This window comes from Phocoena phocoena, chromosome 3, assembly GCF_963924675.1.
Source record: "Phocoena phocoena chromosome 3, mPhoPho1.1, whole genome shotgun sequence".
NCBI classification, from domain to species: Eukaryota; Metazoa; Chordata; class Mammalia; order Artiodactyla; family Phocoenidae; genus Phocoena; species Phocoena phocoena.
This window is the reverse complement of record NC_089221.1, coordinates 116,964,752-116,990,302: the sequence shown is the minus strand read 5'-3', so window position 1 is coordinate 116,990,302 and position 25,551 is coordinate 116,964,752. Positions and strand designations below refer to the sequence as shown.

General features: G+C 42.2%; 1 protein-coding gene and 1 non-coding gene across 3 annotated transcripts in view; both read right to left on the bottom strand.

Moving 5' to 3' along the window:
* The window catches only part of MATR3 (matrin 3), a 29,945-nt gene extending 25,775 nt beyond the window's left edge, over positions 1-4,170 (bottom strand). For both annotated transcript variants that reach the window (XM_065873143.1, XM_065873142.1), the window contains exon 1: positions 4,114-4,170. The gene's annotated coding sequence lies outside the window, so the exon portion shown is untranslated. The remainder of the gene's footprint in view (positions 1-4,113) is intronic.
* Positions 4,171-18,348: 14,178 nt separating this feature from the next.
* LOC136121762 (small nucleolar RNA SNORA74) lies at positions 18,349-18,548 on the bottom strand. Its single transcript, XR_010655774.1, has one exon. It is a non-coding gene; the product is annotated as a small nucleolar RNA SNORA74 (small nucleolar RNA).
* Between the last annotated feature and the right edge of the window lie 7,003 nt (positions 18,549-25,551).

The following is a 25,551-nucleotide window of genomic DNA, read 5'->3' as shown; positions in this document are numbered from 1 at the left end:
ACAAAGGTTTGTATTTCTTTGCTATTACTGTTCCTTTCCCATCTACTGTGTGATTCAGGTGTTCCAACACTTGACTTTAAACTTTCACATATGGTATAAGCTCTTTTTTCAGTGACTATACCAAAGGGAGACGTTTAATATCCTAGAAATTCCCACAGAGAAAAAAAAAAACAACAAACCCACCACACACATCACCTTTAAAGACCAGAAAGTTGTCTATTTCATTAACAATCTATGATACTACAAATCAAAGATCCTACTGAGACTCTAGTATCAACAGATTACTTTCCATATTTGCATTTACTGCTAACTGTGACAACTATAGGCATTTCCCCCCTCTCCGCTCTTCTTATCCAGCCGAATATCCAACAGCAAGAGCTGGGAAGACCTATCCCACCCCACCACCACGGGAACCCTCTGTTTTCCTACTAACGTGTTCTGACAGGTACCAACAACCACAGGCTATTGGTACTCTACAAAAGGCAGGCAGAGATTTGCTATTTAAAAAAGTTTCCAGAAAAAACCCAAGTATTTTATATCAATTAGCCTTAATCTTTGGAATAGTTTTTAAATCTTTAATAATTAAAAATTTTAATTTCAGCAACTCCTGAGCCTTTTTTATACAGACATTAGGGCTTGACCTACAACTGGAAAATCACATGGAGGCTGCAACACATCAAAGTTACTGCATCTATTCAGACATGCCACAGTAATAAATTATATTCAGGTGAGGAAAGATAACACAGCATTTATCATATAACTTCTACTGTATTACAGTTTATATTTAAGCTTACCGTCAATATCGCCTGCGGTAAGTCAAAAGCTAAAGTACTTTAAAGGCTACCTATCCAAAGTCCTCTCAATCCACTGGCTTCTCTCTACTCTACCTTTATCCACTAAACAGCTTTTCTACCTATAAACCTTTTAACAAGCATGTCACAACCCTTGATCCTAATGGTCCAATGAGAAGACCCACTACATACCTAGGAATTTTAAATTAAAGCAATTTCCTGGATAGTGTTAATTAACCCTGGAATAACCACATATATAAAAAATTTCAAAACTACACTGTCTACAACCCTTCCACCTTACCCACAATGAATTTAGTATTGTCCATCCCAAACCTTAAGTCAGTCAAGTATACTTAGAACCTGTTGTCATAGTGTGGTACAATTTTAATACGATTCTAACTAAGAGAGATATATAAAAACAAAGCACAGACTTTTAATTAGAAGATCTGCTAAGAACACCACCTAACAGACCATTACCCAATTCGCTAGTTTTGATCATTTAAAAACAGCTAATGGCTGCAGTTCATATCATAATCTAATTATTAGTCCTAATAATAATTTTACATAAGAATGCCTTCAGATTTCTCTGTACACATAATAACAAGGGTATCTTACACAAGCGTTTCTGTCACTTTTGAACACTCTGCACTTGATTTCAAGAAGCTGGCTCACTTCTATCTCAATTCCCCTCAAAAATACATGAGATCCTAAAAAAACAAAACATGAGATTCTGGTCTTTTCAGCAGTTCTAGCATTTACAAAAAATGTTTCATTTTTCCTCATTACAAAATAAGTATAATGTCTTGTGGATATTTCAGAAAAAAAAGGAAATACAAATGACCCACAATGCCAACATCCAGAGCCAAAATTTTGGGTATATCTCTATTTTTATGCTTATTTACACGTTCCTTGAAACAACAAAAAAAATCATCAAATTTGGTATTAGTGGAGTTTTATTACACCTTCTTCCCAATGAGTACTATATTCCACTATAATTTTCCCATCACTACTCTCCTCTTAAAACACTTCTAAATAGCTGTATAGATTACCACTTGATGGCCACACTACAATTAGTAGATCTCCAAGTGTTTTATCTTCTGGATTTTTAATACGCTTAATAACCAACATTAACATTTATGTACACCAATCTTTGACACATTATTCCCTTATTTACAGGATAACTTCCTGTAAGTATAGTTCTTCCATTTTTAAGCCTATTTATTAAAACATGCAGAGCCTAAATCAAGTATCCAATCAAAACGCAAGCGTTCTAGAACACACTGGCATCACTGCCATTGGTTAACTACATAACAACTTCCTTGGGGTTTAATTCTCTCTTCTATAAAATTAGGAATTTGAACTACCTGTTATTTCTTAAATTATATAAGACATTTTCTTTGCATTCTTCAGTTGTTAAAGTTTGTTTAAATATCATTGACTTGTAATAATATTTGGCGTTTACACGTCCCTAAAAGCATTAGTAGAATTAGTTTGTTTAAAGACTCCTTTAACATACACAATGTTTTAAGGTCAAGGGTGGTTAAATCCTTCTGAATTAATTAGCTCAAAATGCTACGTAAAAGCAACTCCACTTACACAAAGCTGAAGAGATGTGTAAAGATGATAATGTGAAAACTTCCTTTCTGGGTAAAGCATACGCTAACGTTATCAACATATAACGTGAAAAGGAAGAAATGCCAATTTAAGGCACTTTCAACACAAAGCTTCTGGCTAACGATCTCTTTTCCAAGTCTTATTTACATGACCAACCAGAAGAACCTTCATGTAGTACTTCAATGTGTTTAATTTTAAGTTCAGTTCAGTGTAAAAGTCACACAGCGTTTTTTGCAACAAAAATCTGTCCTCCCCTTCTTGATTTCCACAACAATACTAACGTGAAACAATTATGTCGAGAGACTCCGTAGGTGATTGAACCATTTAGCTTTTTAAAAGGAAATTTTATTTTGAACATGTATGAAAATTGCCTAAAATATAATTTTTGCCCGCTGAGTACAGCTGTTTAAATTTACCTGGGAGAAAACTGTTTTGTCGACTATCTAAAAATATTAAACCAAGCTCTGTTCAACACGCAGAACGCAGCAACAATGCAAAATCTCATGACTACGACCTGGGAAATCAACGACTCGCACACTATTCCAGCGCGCTTCAAAGACTAGAATTTCGGAATCGCCATAACTGTTCTAGAAATATCTGGCTGGAAAACTGTAACTGATCCAATAAGCCGATGCCACAGAATGGGGCCACAGAGCAGGATAAACACCTAGGAGATACTGCTCCGCCGTAAATGGGGAAAGTCCCTGTAGAACACACAACATGGCACAGCGCCGGCAACGAAAAGAACAACGATGCCGCGACTACACCAGGGTGTACTCTAAACCCTTTGTTTGGAAACCGGAAGGTCCCCACACCACGCCATCCTCTCTGGAGAACCCTAGACTGATAGTATTTTAATAAAGAGGAAAAGGAATGTGAGGTGACTCTCTAAACAACAAATCTGCTTCGCAGCGCACTGAAGAAGGCTTTATCCACGACGCAATACGATAAACAAGCGTTAACGTTTCATTTTTCGGCCATTTTTACGCGATGGCGGGTGGGGGGAATTGTTTCTGAGGGCCGGCTAAAATCGCGCGCGCCTGTGTGTGGGCAGGGGAGGGGAGTCTTAGGGGGCGCTATGAAACGATGGGCGAGGAAAGGAGCGAAGGCCGCGACACCAGGAAAAAAACGCCGCTCAAACGGCTAAGCTTTTCAGAGTCTACGAAATCCTCCATTTTGGGACACATTTTCAGGCGCAAAAGGGAAAAAAAAGCAAATGTATCTGGGGCTGGCCCTATCTTAACTATCCTCCCCAAACGGCAGGCCCCCTATGATTAGTCGGTCCCTCAGGCCTCGAGCGCTCCTCCCTTCCCCTCAGCGCTGCAGTCCGCGTGTAACGGGCTCGTCGTCCCGCCCCCGCCCACAGCAAGCCCAGGACGCAGGAAGCTCGGCCGATCGGCTGCCCTCTGCGCCCCCGACTCTCCCGCCGCACCCTGGGCCCCTGCCTGGCCGCGTGTCTCCCTCCGGGGCCGCTCACCTCCGCCGCCCGAGAAGACTGGTTGCGCCGCCACTGCGCTCCTAACATGGCGGCCGCCGATCAGGCGGCTCACATACGCAGCGCGGAGGGAGGCAGAGCGGGCGAGCGGGAGCGAGCAAGAAAGGCGCGCCGCCGGCTCCCCGCGGCCCCTGTCGCCGTCGCTGCCTCCTCCCGGCGGACGCAGAGAGCCCCCGGCCACCCCACCCCGATTCTTACCCGCTTCTCGCCTACCTTAAGGAGAGGGAGAGGGAAGAGGAGAGGCACCTCTCTCCAAGCGAGCGGGACGCTGAGGCTCCCACAATCCCCCGCAGCAACGGCGCTGTAAGAGGTGGCAGCAGCGGCTGCAGCCCAAGGAACAAACCCACTCTCGCGAGAGTTCGCCCCCACCCACCTCGGTCCCTTTCTGCCCCTCCCCCTACTCAGCGCGCGCACGTCGCTCGCGCCCTCAGCGGCGGTCGTTGTTCTCTAATCCTGTAGCCCGTTTATGGCGGGAAATGGAGAGCCGCAGCTTACGAGTTCGAGTCCCATTCCCCATAAAGGATTTTTCTCGACTCCCCCCATATTGCTGGGTGTAAAACTTAAAAAGAGTATGCGTTAGAAGCGAGTCCTAGGAATCCCTGGCCTAGACCCAATTTCTATCCTCTCTGGTATTATCTGATAATTTGCTGAGGGGTCGTAGTTAGGGCCACGAAGTGGGGACAGACACCATTTTGAGTGGTTTTTGATTTCAGATATTTCATGCAGAGTCATTGAGGAGAAAGACAGCTATTGAAAAGACCGCCGCAGCCATTTGGTGAATTTGAACGTAGAACACTCTTCAAGTACCCCATGAGCAAAGGAGTATATAGCACATGTGGAAATCCTGAGAAATTGTATAGATAAGGCCGGAGGAAAGGGCCCCTGGGGTTTCAAGTTTAAACGCAGAGGGACAGGCAGTCAACTGACACCTGAGGTAAATCAGTGACTACAAGTCAGATTAATAGCCCTGAAAATTTTAAAATCTAGAGCATGCTAACTCCGATTCGTGTCTTTGAAAAGTCATTCTGGGTCTACTGTGAAGACATTGGAGGGAGAAAAGATGGAGAAGAGCAGAGACCTGTAGAATGTTGAAGAGATCGTTTGGGACAAAAAGCAAATCTTACCAATCAGGTAGAGCTAAATGGCAAAAGAGACCAAGTGAGTAGAGGTAGGGGAAAAAAGCAAAGAGGCGGGAGGCAGAGAAATTGTACTGCCTTGACAGCCCAGCCAGAGTACTTAAAGGCCAAAATGATCAACAGGGTCAAATGCTATCAAGAGGTCAAGACTAGGACTAAAAACATCTACAAAAGATTTAGCAACTTGGACTTCCAGTAAAGTGGGAGAGGAAGTCAGAGGGGAGGTGCTGAGTGTATGGAAAGCTGTAAGAGGGAAACTACCAAATGCAGAAAAAGTGGCTATGAAGAGAGGAGAAAGCAGGGTTGGGGAAGATTTTTGTTTTACTATGGGAGAATTTTGGGCACAATTAAAATGTTTGCAGAAGAGTTATCTTAGGAAAGCACTGGTTAAAAAAAAACAGGAGAAGGGATAATTCATATTGGACACTACTCAAAGGATGGGATCTGAAGAAAGGAGACGTCTTTACTGTAACAGGCGGTATGGAGAGGATGGTGCGGAGTTTTCATTAGGAATTATAGTCAGGTGACTTCAATTTTCTGTGACTAAGCCATCTGTGGAAAGGGCTAGAGTTGCATGAAGGAATATTTTTAAATAGCCGTTGTGAAGAGTGAAACTGTACATCTCCATTATGTTGCATGATTTTCTACAGGCTTTGAGAAGGCATTTGGTAGAATACATCAAGAACTGGGGTTCCCCTGAATAAGTAAGGCTTAAGCCCACTAAATAGTTAACTTTGGAATGAAATTTGGGGATATCCTATATGTTCAGTGAATCTTGGGTCCTCCTTCACTTGAAACCAGATCTGCTTTCTACTCTGAGTCTTTGATTCCAACTGACTTTGGATAAGACTTCACTTTATGTTCTCCCCAGATCTTAGATGAAAAAAAGAGGCTCTGCTTCTCTGGAGACAGAAACATGAATGCATGCTTAGTTCAGATATGCACTTAACCATGCTTTTGTACAGGCTGTTAATGCAATCTGGTGGTCGTACAAAGAAGGAAAGGCAGGCTTTTTCAATTGAGTAATTATTTATTGAGGATCTGCTTAGTGGGTCAACAGCAAAAAGACACATTGGAAACCAAACTGATACAAGATTTCAGTCATCAAATGCCAATTTCATGAAAGACAGTGTACAAGGGTGGGTATATAATGATGGATAAGACAGATTACCAGCTCTTGAGGATCCCAGTCAGATCAAGATTGGACAAGGAGTCTGGCCTCAAGGTGGGCCTGGCTATGAGAAGAGATGGATCAAGAGCTCTATTCACATTTGGGTTTCTTGGCAGTGGGTGTGGTACACCAGGGATGATAAAGAGGCTACGAAGCAAGTATTTCTGCTGAGACTTTGAAATGTCTAAGTGACAAGTTTGAAATAAGGCTTTAAACACCAGGATACAGTCTACATTTGAGCTAATAATGAATACCTTTAAAAGTTTTGAGCAGAAGAGTCATATTGATTGAGGACATATATTTTGACACCACTAAGTAGCTGATAATGCATTATAATTCTGAGAGTAAAGTACCATTACTCTTGTTTTACATAAGAGATTAAGAAAGCTTGCCTAAGGTCAGGTAGCCAGGAGTTGAACTCCGTTCTAAATAAATCCAAACCCAGAGCTTTAAAGCATTATATTGGATTGCCTTCAGCAAAGCTGTGGTCTCAGAATCTCCTGGCAGTCCACCATCTACTTCTTAAATAGATTTAATGCCCTGGAACCAGGCCATTTCAATACTTTAGGCTATTTAAAAACAGAAAACTGTTAACCAGTGGCTCTTTTTTTAGCAGTGGCAAGGGAGGGGAAGTGGGCTTAAAAAAGGGTTTGGGGGGAATTCCCTGGTGGTCCAGTGGTTAGGACTCCACACTTCCACTGCAGGGGTGCTGGGTTCGATCCCTGGTCAGGGAGATCCCACAAGCCATGTAGCAGTGAGGGTAAAAATAAATGAATAAATTAAAAACATTTTTTTGAATAAGGAATACATATAATAAAATTCAAAGCACACAACAAAGAGTTTTCCCCAACCACTACTCCTTTACATAAAGGCAACCACTATCAACCATTTGTGTATTTTAAGGATTTCCTATAAACATAAACATTTATATACACACACACACACATATACACTTGTGAATTAAAGACTGCCACAAATAATCCTTTTCCGCACTTATGAAACAGTAGCATCAATTTCCCCCTTACCTGCCCTCTGTAAGGGCCCTGTAATTGGCTTTTAACAATAGAACACAGAAGTGATTTTAAGATCTACTTTCATCCACTTGGAAGTCAAGTGCCATGCTGTGAGACCACATCAAAAGAATCGAGGTGCTTCAGTCAACAGCCCCAGCTGAGCTCCCAGGTGACAGCCAGTGTCATCTGCCAGCCAAAGTGAAGCCTCCAGATGGCAGTAGCCCCAGACAAATCCATGTGTAACAACACAACCACCCAGCAGAGCCCAATTAACCCACAGAATTTTAATACTTGTTTGAACTACTAAGGGTTTTTTTTTAGTAGATTTTTTTTTCCAAAAAAGTTTTTGGCTGCATTGGGTCTTCGTTGCTGTGGGCATGCTTTCCCTAGTTGTGGTGTGATCTATCTTCCCAGACCAGGGATTGAACCCGTGTCCCCTGCATAGGCAGGTGGATTCTTAACCATTGCACCACCAGGGAAGCCCCTGAACTACTAAGTTTTAAGGTGGTTTAAAATGTGGTGACACACCCAAGTCTTATATTCCTATTTTCTGCTATTCAAAGCATTAGTATTAAAAAGTTTAGGTACAGGAACTCCCTGGAGGCCCAGTGGTTAGGATGCGGCACTTCCACTGCAGTGAGCATGGGTTCGATCCCTGGTGGGGGAACTAAGATCCTGCACACCACATGGTGTGGCCAAAAATCAAAAGTTTATGTACATATTACCCTATACATGTCAAAGTCTATGTGCAGTTTAAAATAAACCTCTCATTTTCTAAACCTATGCTGTCGCTGTACAACAGCCATAATCTACACTCACTTTCTCAATCTTACTATCTATAGTTAACTAGTGGACAGTCTGGAGAAAATTTGTCATTGTAGAACTTTAAATTATATAGTGCTGTTCTAGAGCAGTGGTCAGGCAAAATTTCTGTAGTGTCAAATGGCATTTTAGGCTTCAAGGCCCATAGTCTGTCAGAAGTACTCTGCACTTGTGCAAAAGCAGCCATGATTGGTCAATAAATGAGCATAACTATGTTCTAATAAACATAAATATTGGAATTTTAGTTGGAACTAATTATTCCTTTGATAACATCAAATTCTATTTGTAAATCTGATTGCTGGAAAATGGAATTTAAGCTATGGATTTTACTTGCATTAACTAGGGTTAAGCATCACTTAACTGTTTATATCTTTTGCCATTACCTATTGGGTTGTTAAGCTTTTACCTCTTAGTTTATAGGGACTGTATTAAAGAAAAATTAACTCTTGGCAAACATTTTATTGGTTGTTTCTTTTTCCAAACAAAATTTTTAAAAATCTAGACATCATCCAGTCTTTTTAAGTATTCATTTTGTTTTTTTCACTTAGAAGGCAAAGCTACTACACAATTATAGATACCTTGTTTTCTTCCTGAACTTTTTAATTTGTTTCAGGATCTATTTTTGTATTCCCTGAATTGTTCCATTCGTAGAGTAGTCTACTCAGGTGCCAGTATCACCCTTTTTTTTGGCTGCACCATGTAGCATGCAGGATCTTAGTTCCGTGACCAGGGATCAAACCCTTGGACGGCCAAGGAAGTCCCCATCCTGTCTTATTATTTTAACATCTGGTAGAGCTAGTTTTCCTTTATGACTCTGGTTCTAATAGTATATTATTCGTAATAATTCTTAATATTATGGTTTTCCCATATGAATGTTAGAATTAACTTGTCTACTTCCAAAATTTATCCTGTTATTTGTAATGGGATTTTAATAAACTTATACATTTCTTTAGAATTATTATGTTGAGATTTATTGGACATGGTATGACTTCCATTTAAGGTCTCATTTTTGTCATTTTAATATTTTCTTCATATATAACTGATACATCTTTTTTTTTTTTTTTTTTTTTTTGCGGTACGCGGGCCTCTCACTGTTGTGGCCTCTCCCGTTGTGGAGCACAGGCTCAGTGGCCATGGCTCACGGGCCTAGCCTCTCCGCGGCATGTGGGATCTTCCCGGACCGGGGCACGAACCCATGTACCCTGCATTGGCAGGCAGACTCAACCACTGCACCACCAGGGAAGCCCCTCCATGTCTTTTTAATGATTCCTAGCTTTGTCTTCCTTTCAGTTTATCTTCAAACTGATTACTTGCTACTTCAATGGATTATTTTCAGTTGACACAGCATTTAAGAAAACTTAGTATCTACAACTGATTTTTACCTTTTTCCCCATTTATACATTTTCTTCTCATACCTCTTTGCCTTTGATAGTACCCTTGAACAAAGTTTTCTGTTTTAATCGGACCAGTTCTAGGGTTCCCCTATTAAGCATCACACAGGCTTTCAGAATAAGATACATTTTACCAGGCTTGGAATCCTGACTCTCAGCAATTTTAGTAAATGCCATTTTAGCATGTTGGGATAATATTTATCTTTTATTGAGATCAATTAATTGCAAATATTTTTTATGTATTCTTAAAATAATCTAGGAATAATGTTATATTTTTATATAATGGTTTATCTATTAAGGTCTTTATGTCCCTAATTTAGCAGTTATATTCCACTATATATGTGAAACAGAAAAGAGAATCCAACTCTCATCCTCTAAAAACATAAATTCTTGAGGAATTTTTAAATGTCTTGAAATTCTTATTCTGACCCTCTCATTGAGCCCACAGTTTAGTAGCACAGGCACTGGAGAATTTTAATAAAATATGATCAACCCTACCAAAGAGCAAAGCTAGGGGTGGGGATGTGTGACATCTTTCAGGGACTACTGAAATGCTTTTCTTGCTTCTAGTCTCTTACACATAACAAATGCCAAATACCTTGTTTCAGGCCATCGACATCTTGGCCACTATTGCTGTAGCTTGAGGAAGCTTCCTTTTGCTGTTAACATACAGAGAACATATACAGACATAGCCTTTACCCTTGCTTTTAAAAGGAGTCTCCATTAGGGACTTCCCTGGCAGTCCAGTGGTTAAGACTCTGAGCTTCTAATGCAGGGGGCACAGGTTCGATCCCTGGTCGGGGAACCAAGATCCCATATGCCACGCAGTGCGGCCAATAAATAAATAAAATAAAATAAAAGGAGTCTCCATGTACTTCATACTTCCTCTCATAGCATCCAGGAGTCTCTGTTAGGCTGAATGAGGTTGATGATTGAAGCTATTTATGAGAATTAGTTGGAAGGGAACTATACATGAAAGCCCCAAACCAATCACTAGTTTTGAAGTCAGATTCAGTGACCGCCACCATAGTTCCTGGACCAGCTGTGTGACCTTGGGCAAATAACAGCATGCACCTTGTAGGGCTGTTGAGAGGATTAAGAGATGTATAGAATGAATTTGGCAGTTTTGGCCCATGGTCAACATGCAGTAAATATTCTCCATATTCTGTGTCCTGAAGTGTATTTACATAAATATACTAAAATGACAAAACCATAGAATCAAAGATTATTCACTTTTATAGAGCTCCAGAGTAAACATGTTAAAATTATCCATTTAAATCTGGTTATAAGTTTTATCCTGGCACGTACTTGTCAGTGCAATGACTGCTAGTAAGAGAGGTTCTACAAGTTATAATTTAGAAAGATGTTTCAAAAATTTTCTTCAACATAAAGACACTTACAGATTATCAAAAAAAGTTTAAAAGGCCACATGTTTTAGTTAAAAGATGTCTCAAATTTGAACAACAAATCCTCTGCAATTCCATTATTTTCATATAACACTTTGAAGCTAAATTTAATTTCAAATAGTTAGGCACTGTTGTATCTTTAGAGTCCACCAGCAAATGATTTGGAAACCCAACATCTTTGTTTCCATGATTTTTCTTTTCAAAATTAAACAAAACCAAACCAGCACTGTTATTATCCTTACTTACTGGGGTATTGTTAAAAAGTAGGATATGCCTGTGGCCTTACTCTATATTGGGTACCTAACGACACACTGATACTAATATTTACCAGTTGAGGCTCTTTAGTCAGCTGTCAGTAGAATTGAGGCTGCTTGGCTATATGGGAGTGAGGTAAACCTGTAAAAACTGGTGAATAATATCTTTCAAAGGACTGTTACACGGCATGGGGCTATCTAGCTCCGCAGTAAAACATGGTACAGTGACACATAAAATGGGTGCTCAGTCAGGGAGGGTGGCTTCTCTACTTAAGTGCTGCCTGGGCTGAGATCTCAAAGTAGACAAAGTGGAAAAGGAAGATGGAATGGGAAAGGGAAACAGCATGTGCAGAGACCTAGATGCAAAAGGACTGAAAGAAACCAGCATGTCCAGAATAAAATCTGAGGGTGGTAAACATGAGAGGGCTAGACTGTGTCTTGTTCATCATGTATCCCCAATGTCTAGCAGAGTTCAGTTCATAAAAGCTGTAAAGCCATAAAAAGGGTATGAGTTAAATGACTAGTCTTCTGACAAGATGAGTCAATAGCATAGGCTATTGACTCATCTTCCTCTAACTCAGCCCGGGAGATATTATACACACAAATAAGAGGGAGGTTAGGGATGTGAGAAACTATGAAGAGTCCCCTGGATCATGATTGGGCCCTACTATATAGGGGCAAGAAATAGAAGCCCAGTGTAGAAAAGGGTAGAGTGCCATGGGAGTAGGGGTTGTGCCATAGGCTGGCAAAGAACTCTCCTGGGGTGGCCAACATACTGTAACCATTAGCTCCTGGAGTTCTCCTCTAGAGAATTACAACTGAGGGGAAGAAGAGGAAGTTCTACCATCTGCCATTCTGGTGAAGTCCAGATTCTAACTCACAGGCTCTGTGCCTTGAGGACATCTCTACTTTCCTTCAGTTCACTAGGGCCTGGGCTTGGCTCCTCCCTTCTACCACCAGCTGATACAAAATTCCCATCTTCTTCTGTGAGCTCATAGGGTAAAAAAAATCAGTCATTTGGGGAATACAGCATCTACTATAAAAGACAACAGCCTCAACCAGTCTTCTAAATGAAAGAGAATAAACAAAGACCATAGACTAAGACATGTTGAGTACTAAAAATGGAATGTTCATAAATCATAGCAGTATTTTCTTAGGTCAGTCTCCCAAGGCAACAGAAATAAAAGCAAAAATTTTAAATGGGACCTAATCAAACTTTTAAGCTTTTGCACAACAAAGGAAACCATAAACAAAATGAAAAGGCAACCTACAGAATAGGAAAAAATATTTGCAAATGATGCTACGGACAAGGGCTTAATTTCTAAAATATACAAACAGCTTGTACAACTCGGTATCAAAAAAACAAACAACCCAATCAAAAACTGGGTAGAAGATCTAGATAAGACATTTCTCTAAAGACATACAGATGGTCAATAAGCACATGAAGATGCTTGACATCACTAATTATCAGAGAAATGCAAATCAAAACTACAATGAGGTATCACTTCCCACCAGTCAGAAGGGCCATCATTAAAAAGTCTACAAATAACAAATGCTGGAGAGTGTGTGGAGAAAAGGGAACCCTCCTATACTGTTGGTGGGAATGTAAATCAGTGCAGCCACTATGGAAAACAGTATGGAGGTTCCTTAAAAAACTAGAGTTGCCATATGATCCAGGAATCCTGGGGATATATCTGGAGAAAACTCTAATTTGAAAAGATACAAGTGGGACTTACCTTGTGGCACAGTGGTTAAGAGTCCACCTGTCAATGCAGGGGACATGGGTTGGATCCCTGGTCTGGGAAGATCCCACATGCCGCAGAGCAACTAAGCCCATGCACCACAACTACTGAGCCTGCGTACCACAACTACTGAAGCCCGCGCACCTAGAGCCCGCACACCACAACAAAGAGTAGCCCCCGCTCACAGCAACTAGAGAAAGCCTGTGTGCAGCAACAAAGACCTAACGCAGCCAATAAATAAATAAATAATAAATAAAATGAAGATACAAGAACCCCAATGTTCATAGAAGCACCATGTAGCTGACAGGACCTAGAAGCAGTAACACCTCAGTATCTAGAGCACATCTAGCACCCAGATCTTGGTTCCTTAATACCATTCTCCAATAAAGGAACCATGACTCTTTAGATAAATGGCTAACTCTGGGACAGGAAAGATATAAGATGAACCTGGAGCATCTTATGATGCCATAAAGTGAGAAGTGTTTAAAATCAACAGCACAATGATGGGGGCATATTGAAGGGACACAGGAGTCAACTGTAAGAGCTCCCAGTGGCCAAAGATGCCAACACTTTGAACAAAATTAAGTTTATTACTGGATTATTTCCCAAAGCAGAAAATGAATATCCATGAGTCCATAGTTGTAGAAATAAATTTAATAAATGAGGGAAGAGACCAATCACTTTCTATAGAATTTCAATTGATGTAAACATTTCACCCTTAAGAATACCACAACTCCATACTACTATATATAAAATAGATAACTAAGAACCTACTGTATAGCACAAGGAACTCTACTTAATACTCTGTGGTGACCTATACAGGTATAGAATCTAAAAGAGTGGACATATGTATATGTATAACTGATTCACTTTGCTGTACAGCAGAAACACAACATTGTAAATCAACTATACTCCAATACATATATATATATTTATAAAGAAAGAATACCACAACTCCACTCTTCTTAAGTGTGGGCTACACAGTGACTTCATTCCAAGGAGTACAGCACTGGGGAGAGGGGGCAACTTTACAGTGGAAATACCTGAAAATATGACCTCAGCCACATGATTAAGGTTAACATCAATAGTAATAAGTCATGTTGATAGTATGTACACTTGATATGGGAGGAGAATGGTACTGTGGTCTTCCTTTCAAAATCACTTAAGATTTTGAAATCCTGAGAAAATCCTAATTATGAGAAAAACTCAAACTAATTAAGAAACTCTACAAAATGCCTTACTCAAAACTTGAGGTCATCAGAAACAAGGAAAGTCTAAGAAGCTGTCACAGCCAAGAGAAGCCTAAGGAGACATGACTAAATGTAATATTGTCAGTGGGATCCTGGAACAAAGGACATTAGGTGAAAACTAAAGAAATGTGAATAAAGCATGAACTTTAGTCAATAATAATGTACCAATATTAGCCTATTAATTGTGACATATGTACTATACTAATATGTTAACATTAGGAGAAACTGGGTGCAGGCTACATGTGAATTCTTTGTACCATCTTCACAACTTTTCTGTAAATCTACAACTATTCTAAAATGAAATAAATTTCAAGGTCCATTTTATCACCCTTTTCCCAGGTAACAGTTAAGTCACCCTTAAAAAGCAGTATAAAATGTTCTCACACCCCAAAGGGCTTATAATGGAGATTAGGGAGAGCTAAAGTAACAGGGGCTCCTTTGAACCAGGCTTTAGGATCCTAAATTGACAAATGTATGACCTAGCATGTTGGGTCATTAAAAGTGTTCCTAAATAACAGTAAAGAGAAAGGTGTTGCTAAGCAGACATTCTAAGTATTACAGTTGATTTGTTAATTCAGTGAAGTTGTTTTCCAAGAGAAAAGGTCCATTAACTGGAGCTGTTCATAAAGCCCTAATTAAGCAACAAGACTCACAAGAGCCCTGTCACTGTTTTAGGTTCTTAGTTGCTCTTACCAGGTTGATTTCTTTTGGGTGAATTCCTAGGCACTGAGCCACCTTTTTATGTCCCTTTGGGGCCTGCAGAATTTATTCCTCTGGGGTTTTTGTTTTGCTGATTAAAACTTGAGATATAATCCAAAATTTCAATGTAAATGTTCATTGACAAGTTTCTTTCAACCCTGAAAGAAGGAAAATAAATTGACAGGCGCCAGGGATAGCACTCAACACTTGGGGCCCCCTACTCATCCTGCTTTATTTTTCCCTCTTAATATAGTACAGGACATGAAACTTGAGCAGAGCAATGAAAAGGGGCACTTGTGTTTACTAACTGCTATCTATGGAGGTGGCAGCTTGGATATTTACAGACCAATATCTGCTAGTCCAATTTCAGTTTTCATTGCAGCATGGGAAAAGGGTGATGGCAAAAGAGAAGGAATGGATAAAAAGCTACTCTGAAATGTGTAACTTCATCTTAGACTCGATAGGAAATCTTAAAAAAAAGAAATCAAGCCAACAGGGAGTAGTAAGTGACCAATTAACTTATCAAGTAGGAAATCCCATTAAATTATTTTAATGTGCATGATTAAGCCACTGAAACCTCCTGGGGTATTGAATACAGGCACAAACACCAAATGAACTTTCCCTTTTCAAGTAGCAACATAGGGGCCCCTCCCTGTACCTGGGTAGCTTTACCATGCTCAGGAAAGCAATCTGTATGCTCAGAGGAACTTGAGATCCCAGATTTTAAACCCTGGCTATTCATGATATATAAAATTTTCCTTTCCTTTGGGACCATTTCTATTTCACTACCTAGGGTTGAGTCTGTGATCAGCTTCTGCTGGAAACCAGATTGCTATTCTTTCTTAGGGCCTCTTCTTTAGGTGTACATTAAAAGAGAAAACAATTTTAAGTAACCCATTTAAAAAGTATGTACAACAAACACCAAACACAACAAATAAGGACTATCCTACTACTAGATAATTTACTAAAGTCACCTCAGTCCTCTAAAAGCAGTTTAATACCACATGGTAAAAGCTTGCTCTAAGGCAAAGGTATTGATAACATAATTTTTCAGGGACACATGTTGGTACTGGCCCTAAATCCGTCACAAATGAGCTGTAAACACCCAAGGCCTGAATTTCATTCCCTAAAACAGAGTTTGGTAATTCTGGCCTGCCATCTGTTTTTGAAAGGCTCTCAAGCTTAGCATGGTTGAGGGGAATTTTTTCTTTCAACACTGAAAATTTTACTTTCAGTGTCCCTAAAAAAAATTTTTGTAAAAAAATAAATTTTATTTATTTATTATTTTTGGCTGTGTTGGGTCTTCATTGCTGCACGCGGGCTTTCTCTAGTTGCAGCGAGCAGGGGCTATTCTTCATTGTGGTGTGTGGGCTTCTCACTGCAGTGGCTTCTCTTGTTGCGGAGCATGGGCTCTAAGCGCGCGGGCTTAATTGCTCCACAGTATGTGGGATCTTCGCGGACCAGGGCTTGAACCTGTGTCTCCTGCATTGGCAGGTGGATTCTTAGCCACTGTGCCACAAGGGAAGCCCCCTAAATAAAGTTTTATTGAAACACAGTAATGCTCATTTGTTAACATATCTATGGCTGCTTGCACACTGCAATTACAGAGTTGAGTAGTTGCAACAGATACTATATGGTGCACAAACCTAAAATATTATCGGGCCCTTTATAGCAAGTTTGCCAACTCCTGTTCTAGAACACAACTGTAAACTTCCTGCATTGGTGGAAGTGTCTTCTAAACTGGCCAGTAGGTAGTCACTAAATACTGATATGGAGAAATGGATTTTATTTGTCAATTTAAATCCACATGTAGTGTACAGCAGAGCTCTAGAATATGAGGGCTTAGTTTAAGTCTTGGACTTTCTTTTTTTTTGGCCACACTGCACAGCTTGTAATAACTTAGTTCCCTGACCAGGGATTGAACCCAGCCCCTTGCAGTGGAAGCCTGAAGTCCTAACCACTGGACCGCCAGGGAAGTCCCAAGCCGTGGACTTAAGAGTAATCATTCTTCTCTAAAATTCTAGTTCTCTCCATAATTTTCTTTTAAATAAATTTATTTATTTTTGGCCATGTTGGGTCTTCGTTGCTGCATACGGGCTTTCTCTAGTTGCGGTGAGCAGGGGCTACTTTTCGTTGTGGGGCACAGGATTCTCATCGTGGTGGCTTCTCTTGTTGCGGAGCATGGGCTCTAGGCGCGAGGGCTTCAGTAGTTGTGGCACGTGGGGCTCAATAGTTGTGGTTCGCGGGCTCTAGAGCGCAGGTTCATTAGTTGTGGCGCACAGGCTTAGTTGCTCCGCAGCACGTGGGATCTTCCCAGACCAGGGCTCGAACCTGTGTCCCTGCATTGACAGGCAGATTCTTGTCCACTGCGACACTAGGGAAGTCCTGCCATAATCGTTTTAGAATTTTAAGTATTCCCACCTATAAAGAAAACCTCACTCCTGTTTTTCCTTTAGTCTCACACTCTGATCACACTCTCAGTACTTCTGACACCAGATGTGTGGGTGTTTTTCCCACACCAAGAAAATCTTGTCACCAGCTGGGTGTCCTGCAATTTAACTCAATTCTGACAATATCTACACCCAGAGATAACTTCAGATCCCAGAGGCCAAGGGCACAGTCCCACAAGACTGCCCCTTCTCCACTTCAGATGCCAGACACAAGTCCAGGTTGTTAACCTGTACTTCTGACAGAAAGGCTGTTAAGTCAGAGATTGCCACAGCCTCCTCCCTGGGCTTGACTAATTTTTGCTAGAGTGGCTCAAAGAGCTCAGGAAAATAGCTCACTGTTCACCTGTTTATTATAAAAGGATACGATAAAGGATACAAACGAACATCCAGATGGAAGAGATGTGTAGGACAAGGTATGTGGGAAGGGACGCCACTCTCCCAGCAGCTCAACGTGTTGTTCACCAACCTGTTAAGTTCTCTGAACCCCATACTGTTGGAAGTTTTATGGAGGCTTCATCATGATCATTAACTCCATCTCCAACCCCTCTCCCCACTCTGGAGAATGAGTGTGTGTCTGAGAGGGGTGTGTGTGTGTGTGTGTGTGTGTGAGAGACAATTCTAAGCTCTAATCATTGCCTGGTCTTTCTGGTGACCAGCCCCACCAGAACAAAAGACATACATCACCCAGGAAGTTCCAAGGGATTTAGGAGCTCACTGTCAGGAGCCACATTCAAAGACCAAATATTAGAACAAAAGATGCTCCTAGTGCTCTGATCACTTAGGAAATCACAAGGGTTTTAGGAGCTGTACCAAAAACCAGGGGCAGATATATATATATATATATATATATCAATGTGTGTGTGTGCATAAAAAAATGTATGTATATATATTTTTTCTATTATTTCACACCACCCATCTGAGCTGAAGTGAGTTAACTAGAAACTACATGACAAAAGCACTGCATACATTACTTATCTTGGTGTTACAAAGGGCTGTCAGACATCTGAGGTCCCAGTGGAGGAAGGTTTCTCACTCAGGTAAAGGCATCTAGGATTCAAAGAGGAAAGGAATGACAGGCTATCCTTAAGGCAGGGTCCTTTTCTAATAGAAAAAAACTGTTTGCACCCAGACTAGGACCAACTCCACAGGAGGAGTTACTCCACTCTCAGAGGTGCAAAACGTTGCCCAAAGGTACTCAGCCACAGCGCCAAAACAGTACTAGAGCCAGACCTCAATAAAGGCAGCACTTGCTCTTCCAACAGTGTAACACCATCCGAGGCATCACACTAGCCTGGACAGCTGACAACTGCTGGATGATTCCTGAAACAGTTTTCTTATTTGTTTCAGATACCCAAGTACCCCAGGTAGAAGACATGGATATAGGTATCCCCATGAATCGAACATCGACTGCAAAACAGAGGCCTGGGAGCACTGATTGCAGACCCTGCTGTCAAATCCTTTAGAAAATTGGAAACAGGAAACACTTTCCCATGGCTTCAGTCATTTTATCCAACACTGAGAGAGTTCTTGCCATGTGCTGGGCACTGTGCTTGGGATCTAGCTGTGAACAAAGTAAGATACACTAACCTGTCCCTCATGGAATTTACAATCACCCCACAGTTTCCTCAGATGGAATGACACAGATAATCTCAAAGATCCCACATGCCTCCAGACCATAATCACTAAAATCCTACTCAGCCTTTCCCTGAGTAGGATTTGTTAGGGGCAAATACAGTTGATTCTGCCTCCCAATTGTTTCCTGATGGGCTCTAACAAACAAACAGGCCTGGCACATAGTCAATGTTGGAATGAATAAGGACATTTACCTGATAACTCCATACACAGACTGTCCATTTGCCACTAATTTCTTTTCAGGAGGGCCAAGGATGCCCTACTTTCAAGTCATCCTAAAAAGAAAAAGATTTCAGTGTTCAATATCCTAGCTCCTAAGGCTGCTTTTTTGTAGAGACAGAAACAATATGCTGTCTGTCGTTTATGATTTACCATAATTTTTATATCCTCAGTAATTATTTTATTTCCCATTACTTACCTTTTTTCTTGCCTGTTACTACTAAAGACCTCTAGATATCACTTGTATTAAGAACCGATAGGGCTTCCCTGGTGGCACAGTGGTTGAGAATCTGCGTGCTAATGCAGGGACACGGGGTCGAGCCCTGGTCTGGGAGGATCCCACATGCCACGGAGCAACTAGGCCCGTGAGCCACAACTATTGAGCCTGCGCGTTTGGAGCCTGTGCTCCGCAACAAGAGAGTCCGCGCTAGTGAGAGGCCCACGCACCGCGTTGAAGAGTGGCCCCCGCTTGTCACAACTAGAGAAAGCCCTCACACAGAAACGAAGACGTCAACACAGAAAAAATAAATTAATTAATAAACTCCTACCCCCAACATCTAAAAAAAAGAACCGATAAAGACTATTTACAATGAACATTTGAGGTATTCACACAAAGCACCCAACATTTAGCTAAGAGAATCCTTTTAAGGCAAAGCCAATTGATAGAACAAAACTAGCTTTGATAAATAACTCCTCTGCCTCCCAACATCCTCACCAGTTCCTTCTGTAGAACTAAGATATCACTTTTCACAGAAAGCAGCAACTAAGTCAGCCCTATTGGACAACCTCCAGCATCACCCTGAGTGATAAGTGATTGCCTAGAACTGAGAAGCATCTCTTTTTAGAAAATTAGCATTCTAAAACAATATCACTACAAAGGGGACTCAGTATCTACTGCTCCAAAGAGGCAACTCTGCTTACTTCTGAAAATCAGTAAGATATCAACAAAAATATACTGTCAACCTAAAGCATAAATTATTATCGTTGTAGCTAGGCCTAGTATCTACGAGCCCCCTCAATGAATTGCTATTTTTATATTCTATTAATGAGCTAAAGAATGCCCAGGGAATTCCCTGGCGGTCCAGTGGTTAAGACTGCACTTTCACTGCTGAGGGCCCGGGTTTGAACCCTAGTTGCGGAACTAAGATCCCACAAACCGTGCAGCCCATAATTTTAAAGCAAATTCACATCTATGTTTCCTTGTAAGGCATGGCATTCTCACAGGTAACTACAGCTATCCTTCTACAATGGGTTTATCCTGACTAGCTCTGTACTGTGGGGGAGTGGGAGCTATGAAATCTGCAAAAATCCCATTGACTTCCACCCTCTCTAAGGCCCTCTTTTTTCGCTCACTAGTTTTGTTTTGTTTTGCGGGGGGGGGGGGGGGGGGGGGGGGGGGGGGGGCAGGGCGGCCCAGGGCATGTGGAACTTCCCCGACCAAGGATCTAACCCCGTGCAGCGGAAACTCAGAGTCTTAACCACTGGACCACCAGGGAAGTCGTATAAGGCCCCTTTTGAGCACTTGGTAGACTCAAAAAATAAAAGCCCAACTTTTCCTCTATACTTATATATCCCTCCATTGCCTTTGTTCTGTTTCCAAGGCACTATTCAAGGAACTTCATACTAGCCAAACCTGTCGGACCAGAACCATTCTCCATGTTAGGTTTCTCCTTGCAAAGGCATGCTCTTGCAGATTTCACCTTAATGGAAAAGCAACTATGCTGGCATCCTGGTATAGTTAACAACATAGTTGGCATGAACCAGGCCCAGAATGCCAACCAGCTATATTGGCTGCTGTTCTCCCAGCAGTGTAACACTTGCCTAGGTACACGGAAACCTAGGCAGCTGCCTACAGCTGGGGCCAAAGGTAGGCTAATGGAGTTGCACTCACCTGGCGGTGCATCTTCCCAAAGTCCACAGCTGGCCCCTCTGCAATCAAAGCACTCCAGGTTAGAGTCAGCCAACAGTTAGTGAACACTTTTGTGGAGTTCAAGACCCCTACCCTCAAAACTCTGTAACTTGGTGAGGCCTGAGCCACAGAAACAATAGCAGGAAATAAAACAAATAGCTTTCCCTTGGTTAGCTTTATTGTCATATGTCATTTGTACCTGCATACCACAGCAGTTCAACAGTAGCAAATTAATGGTCTCATCAAGTATCAAATTAATGGCTCTGTCACTTAACACCCAAGTGGCAGTGAGCAAGTAACTTAACCTCTGTACCTCAGTCTCCTCATTTGTAGAATGGGGGTGTTGATAATAGTACCCAGGGTGGTTGGGAGATTTAAATGGAATATAAATTAATCCTATAGGATAATATCTGCTATAGACTGATAACTCAGTAACACTTGTTATTATCAGGAGCTACATTCCAGGCAAGGAGATAAATACTGGTGAGTAGAAGGGAAAGTTATCCTGGAGAGCAATGGGCAGTGAAAATTGGAGAGGCTGGTTAAAACTAGATTGAGAAGGGCCTCAATTATGTGACCTCTTGGAGAACCATAAAACAGCATCTTAAAAAATGATTGGATGCAGTAAGCGGTGTGAAAGGAACTGGAGGCAGTTGGGTTGCCATTCCTACCAACGACCCCAACTACTGGTTGAAAACAATAACCGAAATATTTGCAAAATGTTAATAAACATTTCTACCCACTCACCCTTACAATTTACCTTATATATATAAAGTGAGAGTATCTAAGACCATACTTTTTTCCAGCCATCCTCTAATTTCACTCCTAAATGCCTCCAAACAATTTAGAGGAAAAGGAAAATAGAGGGGGCTTATTGTCCAGGTCTAAAAACGAATCCAAAAATAGCCTGCCCCTTTCAGGGGCTCGGGTTGAAGGGACTGACCGAGCTCCACCCGAACACGTGTTCCTCAGAAACCTTCCCAAGTCCCAGGCCCTGGTGCCTGGGGACCGAGACTCTCCGAGACCGGCTCTAGGGAACTCTCCAGGGACAGTAGGGATAGTAGGAAACAGGGGGCGACTCTGGGGGTACGATCCCCCAGCATCTCTTCAACATGCCCTCCGAACCTGGGGTCACGAGGGAACGAACCCCAATTTCGTCCCGTGCCTCGGAAGAAGCCTCCGCACAACTGCCTCTCGCCCCTGGCTGGTAAACCTCCGAGGCCTCTCCCCTATTTGCCCTTACTCACCAGCGCGTGTCCGGAGCTCGGCGAGGACACTGCAGCTCGGGAAGAGTCCGCAAGGGAAAGGGCAGCCGGGAGCCGAGGGGAGCCCCGCCCCGGGGCGGCTACTGGGCGGGCCCTCAGAGGGCGGGGCCCAGAAACCCCGCCCAGGAAAGAGTTAGAAAAATGGGAGCGCTGTGGCAGAGGTGAGCATACTCTTTAACAGGAACTAGACCCCAGAAGAGAAAAGGTAGGAATCCGAACAAGCGTTACAATTATCTGACACCCATCCCATTTGTTACTTACGCATGGAAAGGGCGCTGGGTGTGGAGCTGCTTAAGAGAAAACTTGGTGTGTCCTAGCGGGGCGGTGCTTCCAGCCTGCCCAAACCGAGGGCCGCGGGTTCCTCTCACACGTGTGGCGCCTTTCGGTTGCAGCAAGCTCAGCCCACGCTTTTTCCACCTCCCACGCAGATCCTCTTTCTGGTTTTCTTCAGCTGTTCTGTCACTCAGCTAACGGATCGTCCTCCCACACAGGTCACCTTGGTCTTTGGGATCTCTCCAGGAGGTTTTCGGCTAGATTATGTTAGTCACTCCAGCCTAACCTGCGGGACCATCCCTGCGGCCCTGTAGTGGGATCCTTAGCTGAGCTGCAGCAACTAAAGAATACTGTCTTTCTCTGCCAGACTTGCCTTTCACCGTGGCACAATAGCCAAAGAGGCCACATTTTGCCCACCAGGTTGCCAGCATTTCTTTTGAACACTAAACCTTCCCCCACTATCTGGAGTCAATATGATTCTCTCCTGCTGAACATTCGGTGAAGCTGAGGACTAGAAGGGCAAGGCCCAGCAGCAGTAATTCCGAAATCCATTCCATAATTCTCAAAATTCTAAAGCCACTTCGTTCCTATCGCTCCAGCATCCTACTGGCTCTGCTGATCTATTTCATCTGTCACCTTACTAAGGTGAATCCCTGGGAGTAAGCCAATGCCCTTGTCTGCCAACATGTTTTATTATCTATTTCCTCAGGTATTTCATAACAACAAAAAAAAATGTGCTTCCTGTACACCCCCACCCTTCCAGACCTCTGCTGAGAAAGCCAAGAGTCCTACACTGATTCCAGGAAAAGACTTTAGGCCCTAAGGACAGAGAGCCACTGAAGTGGCAAGCACAAATTCTCCCCAGTTTTGATGGAATTGGACACAGGCTCTGGTAGGAAAAAGGCTTACATAAATACAGTAATTAAAAACGTCACATGATCAGTGCTGGGCTGGTAGGCAGAAGCTCTGCTTTGCAGTTAAATAGGAAAGTGGCTGAAGACTGCTGCCATAATCAATGCCTGCATTCAGCTGCCACAGTGTGTTCATAAAGTAGGGTTATGAGAGCTATAAAACCGGGCAGATGGGGTGGGTAATTGTCCTGCGGAGCTCTGCTAAAGGAGAAATTGCATTGGCATCTCATATATTTTGCTTTCTTTCGTTCCAAATACACCAAATGGAGAAGGCAGAGCTACCCTGAGGATTCATGAAAAGGAAGGATGAGGTTTGTGTGAATGTGTGCATGTGTGCTTTCAGAGCAAAGACAGGAAGTAATTGAGAATAGGGAGATACCAGGGCCTTTGAGGAGAGAGGGACCAAATGACCTGGAGACAACTGGTTTCACAGATCAGTCCAGGGAGAAGGCAGGATGGAGGGAAGGCCAGACATTATAAGTAAGGCTGAGAGATGTGCCATGTTCTCATGTGATATTGAAAATGTGGTCACCTTTTTTAGCTATAGGCCATTCAGTGCCCTTTGGAGGAAAACCTAGATTATGATTTCTTCATTTCTCAGTTTAAAAATCCTTTATAGTCAACCTTCTTAATCTCCATCCTTTTAAATTCTGAATTCATTTTGGTGAGTTGACTTATATGGTCTTTTATTTATAATATCAACTACTTTTTTACCTTTTTGTTTGTTTCTTATTCTTGCAAAGACAGAATTGTTAGGAATAACAAAAAAGAAAAGGGAGAATTTCTAGAAAAGAGAGATGCAGCGAGATGAAAGGCAAAGGATTAGGGAAGGTCCATGAGCTCTGAGTCTGACCTCATAATCGAAAGGCTGGCCCCAAGGGACACTAGGTTTCCAAGCTTTTTGCCTGCCTTTCCCTTTCTCCTTCATTTATCCTCTCCTTGCTTCCTTACTTGTCTTTCGGCCCCGAGACTGCTCTTTTCCTCTCCTCCCTGGACAGGAATCACCAGTAGAGAAATATTTAATCATTTCTTCAATTAATCTGCCCATCAACATTTACTGACCATCTACCATTTATCAGACCCTGTTCAGGCGCTGCATATAAAGTCAGAGGAATAGGACTTGCCTGGTGGCACAGTGGTTAAGAATCTGCCTGCCAGTGCAGGGGACACGGGTTTGATCCGTGGTCCAGGAAGATCCCACATGCCGTGGAGCAACTAAGCCCGTGCGCCACAACTACTGAGCTTGCGCTCTAGAGTCCGCGAGTCACAACTACAGAAGCCCACGTGCCTAGAGCCTGTGCTCTGCAACAAGAGAAGGCACTGCAATGAGAAGCTTGCACACCACAACGAAGAGTAGCCCCCGCTTGCCGCAACTAGAGAAAGCCTGCACGCAGCAACGAAGACCCAATGCAGCCAAAAATAAATAAATTTATAAAAAATTAAATTAAATTAAAAAATAAAGTCAGAGGAATAGAAATTCCTGCCTGCCTAGAGCTTACAGCCTAGTGGGGAAGAAAGATAAGTAGTATAGTTATCCTTGGGCATATGTCAGGGGGCAGCTAACGTAGCCTGGGGAGTCAGGAAGGGTACTAGAGATGGCAGTATTCCCTCTGGCTGATCTTGAAGGCTTAGAGTAGAAGAGGGATCTCTCCTGCATCCCTGTACTCCTTGCTGCTGCTCTGTAATAGCTACCAAAGTTAGAGTGGGGCCGTGCAGTAGTCCTTATTTCTTTTTTTAAATTTTTATTTGTTTATTTATTTGGCTGCACTGGGTCTTAGTTGCAGCACACAGGTTCTTCATTGTGGCGTGTGGGATCTTTAGCTGCAGCATGTGAACTCTTAGTTGCGGCATGTGGGATCTAGTTCCCTGACCAGGGATCGAACCTGGGCCGCCTGCATTGGGAGCTCAGAGTCTCAGCCACTGGACCACCAGGGAAGTCCTTATTTCTCAAAAGCATAGTTAGATTGTCAAGGATATAGAGAAATTGGAACCCTCATACACTGCTGGTGGGAGTGTAAAATGGTGCAACTGCTTTGGAAAACAGTCTGGCAGTTCTTCATATTATTAAACATAGAATTACTTTATGGCTCAACAGTTCCACTCCTAGG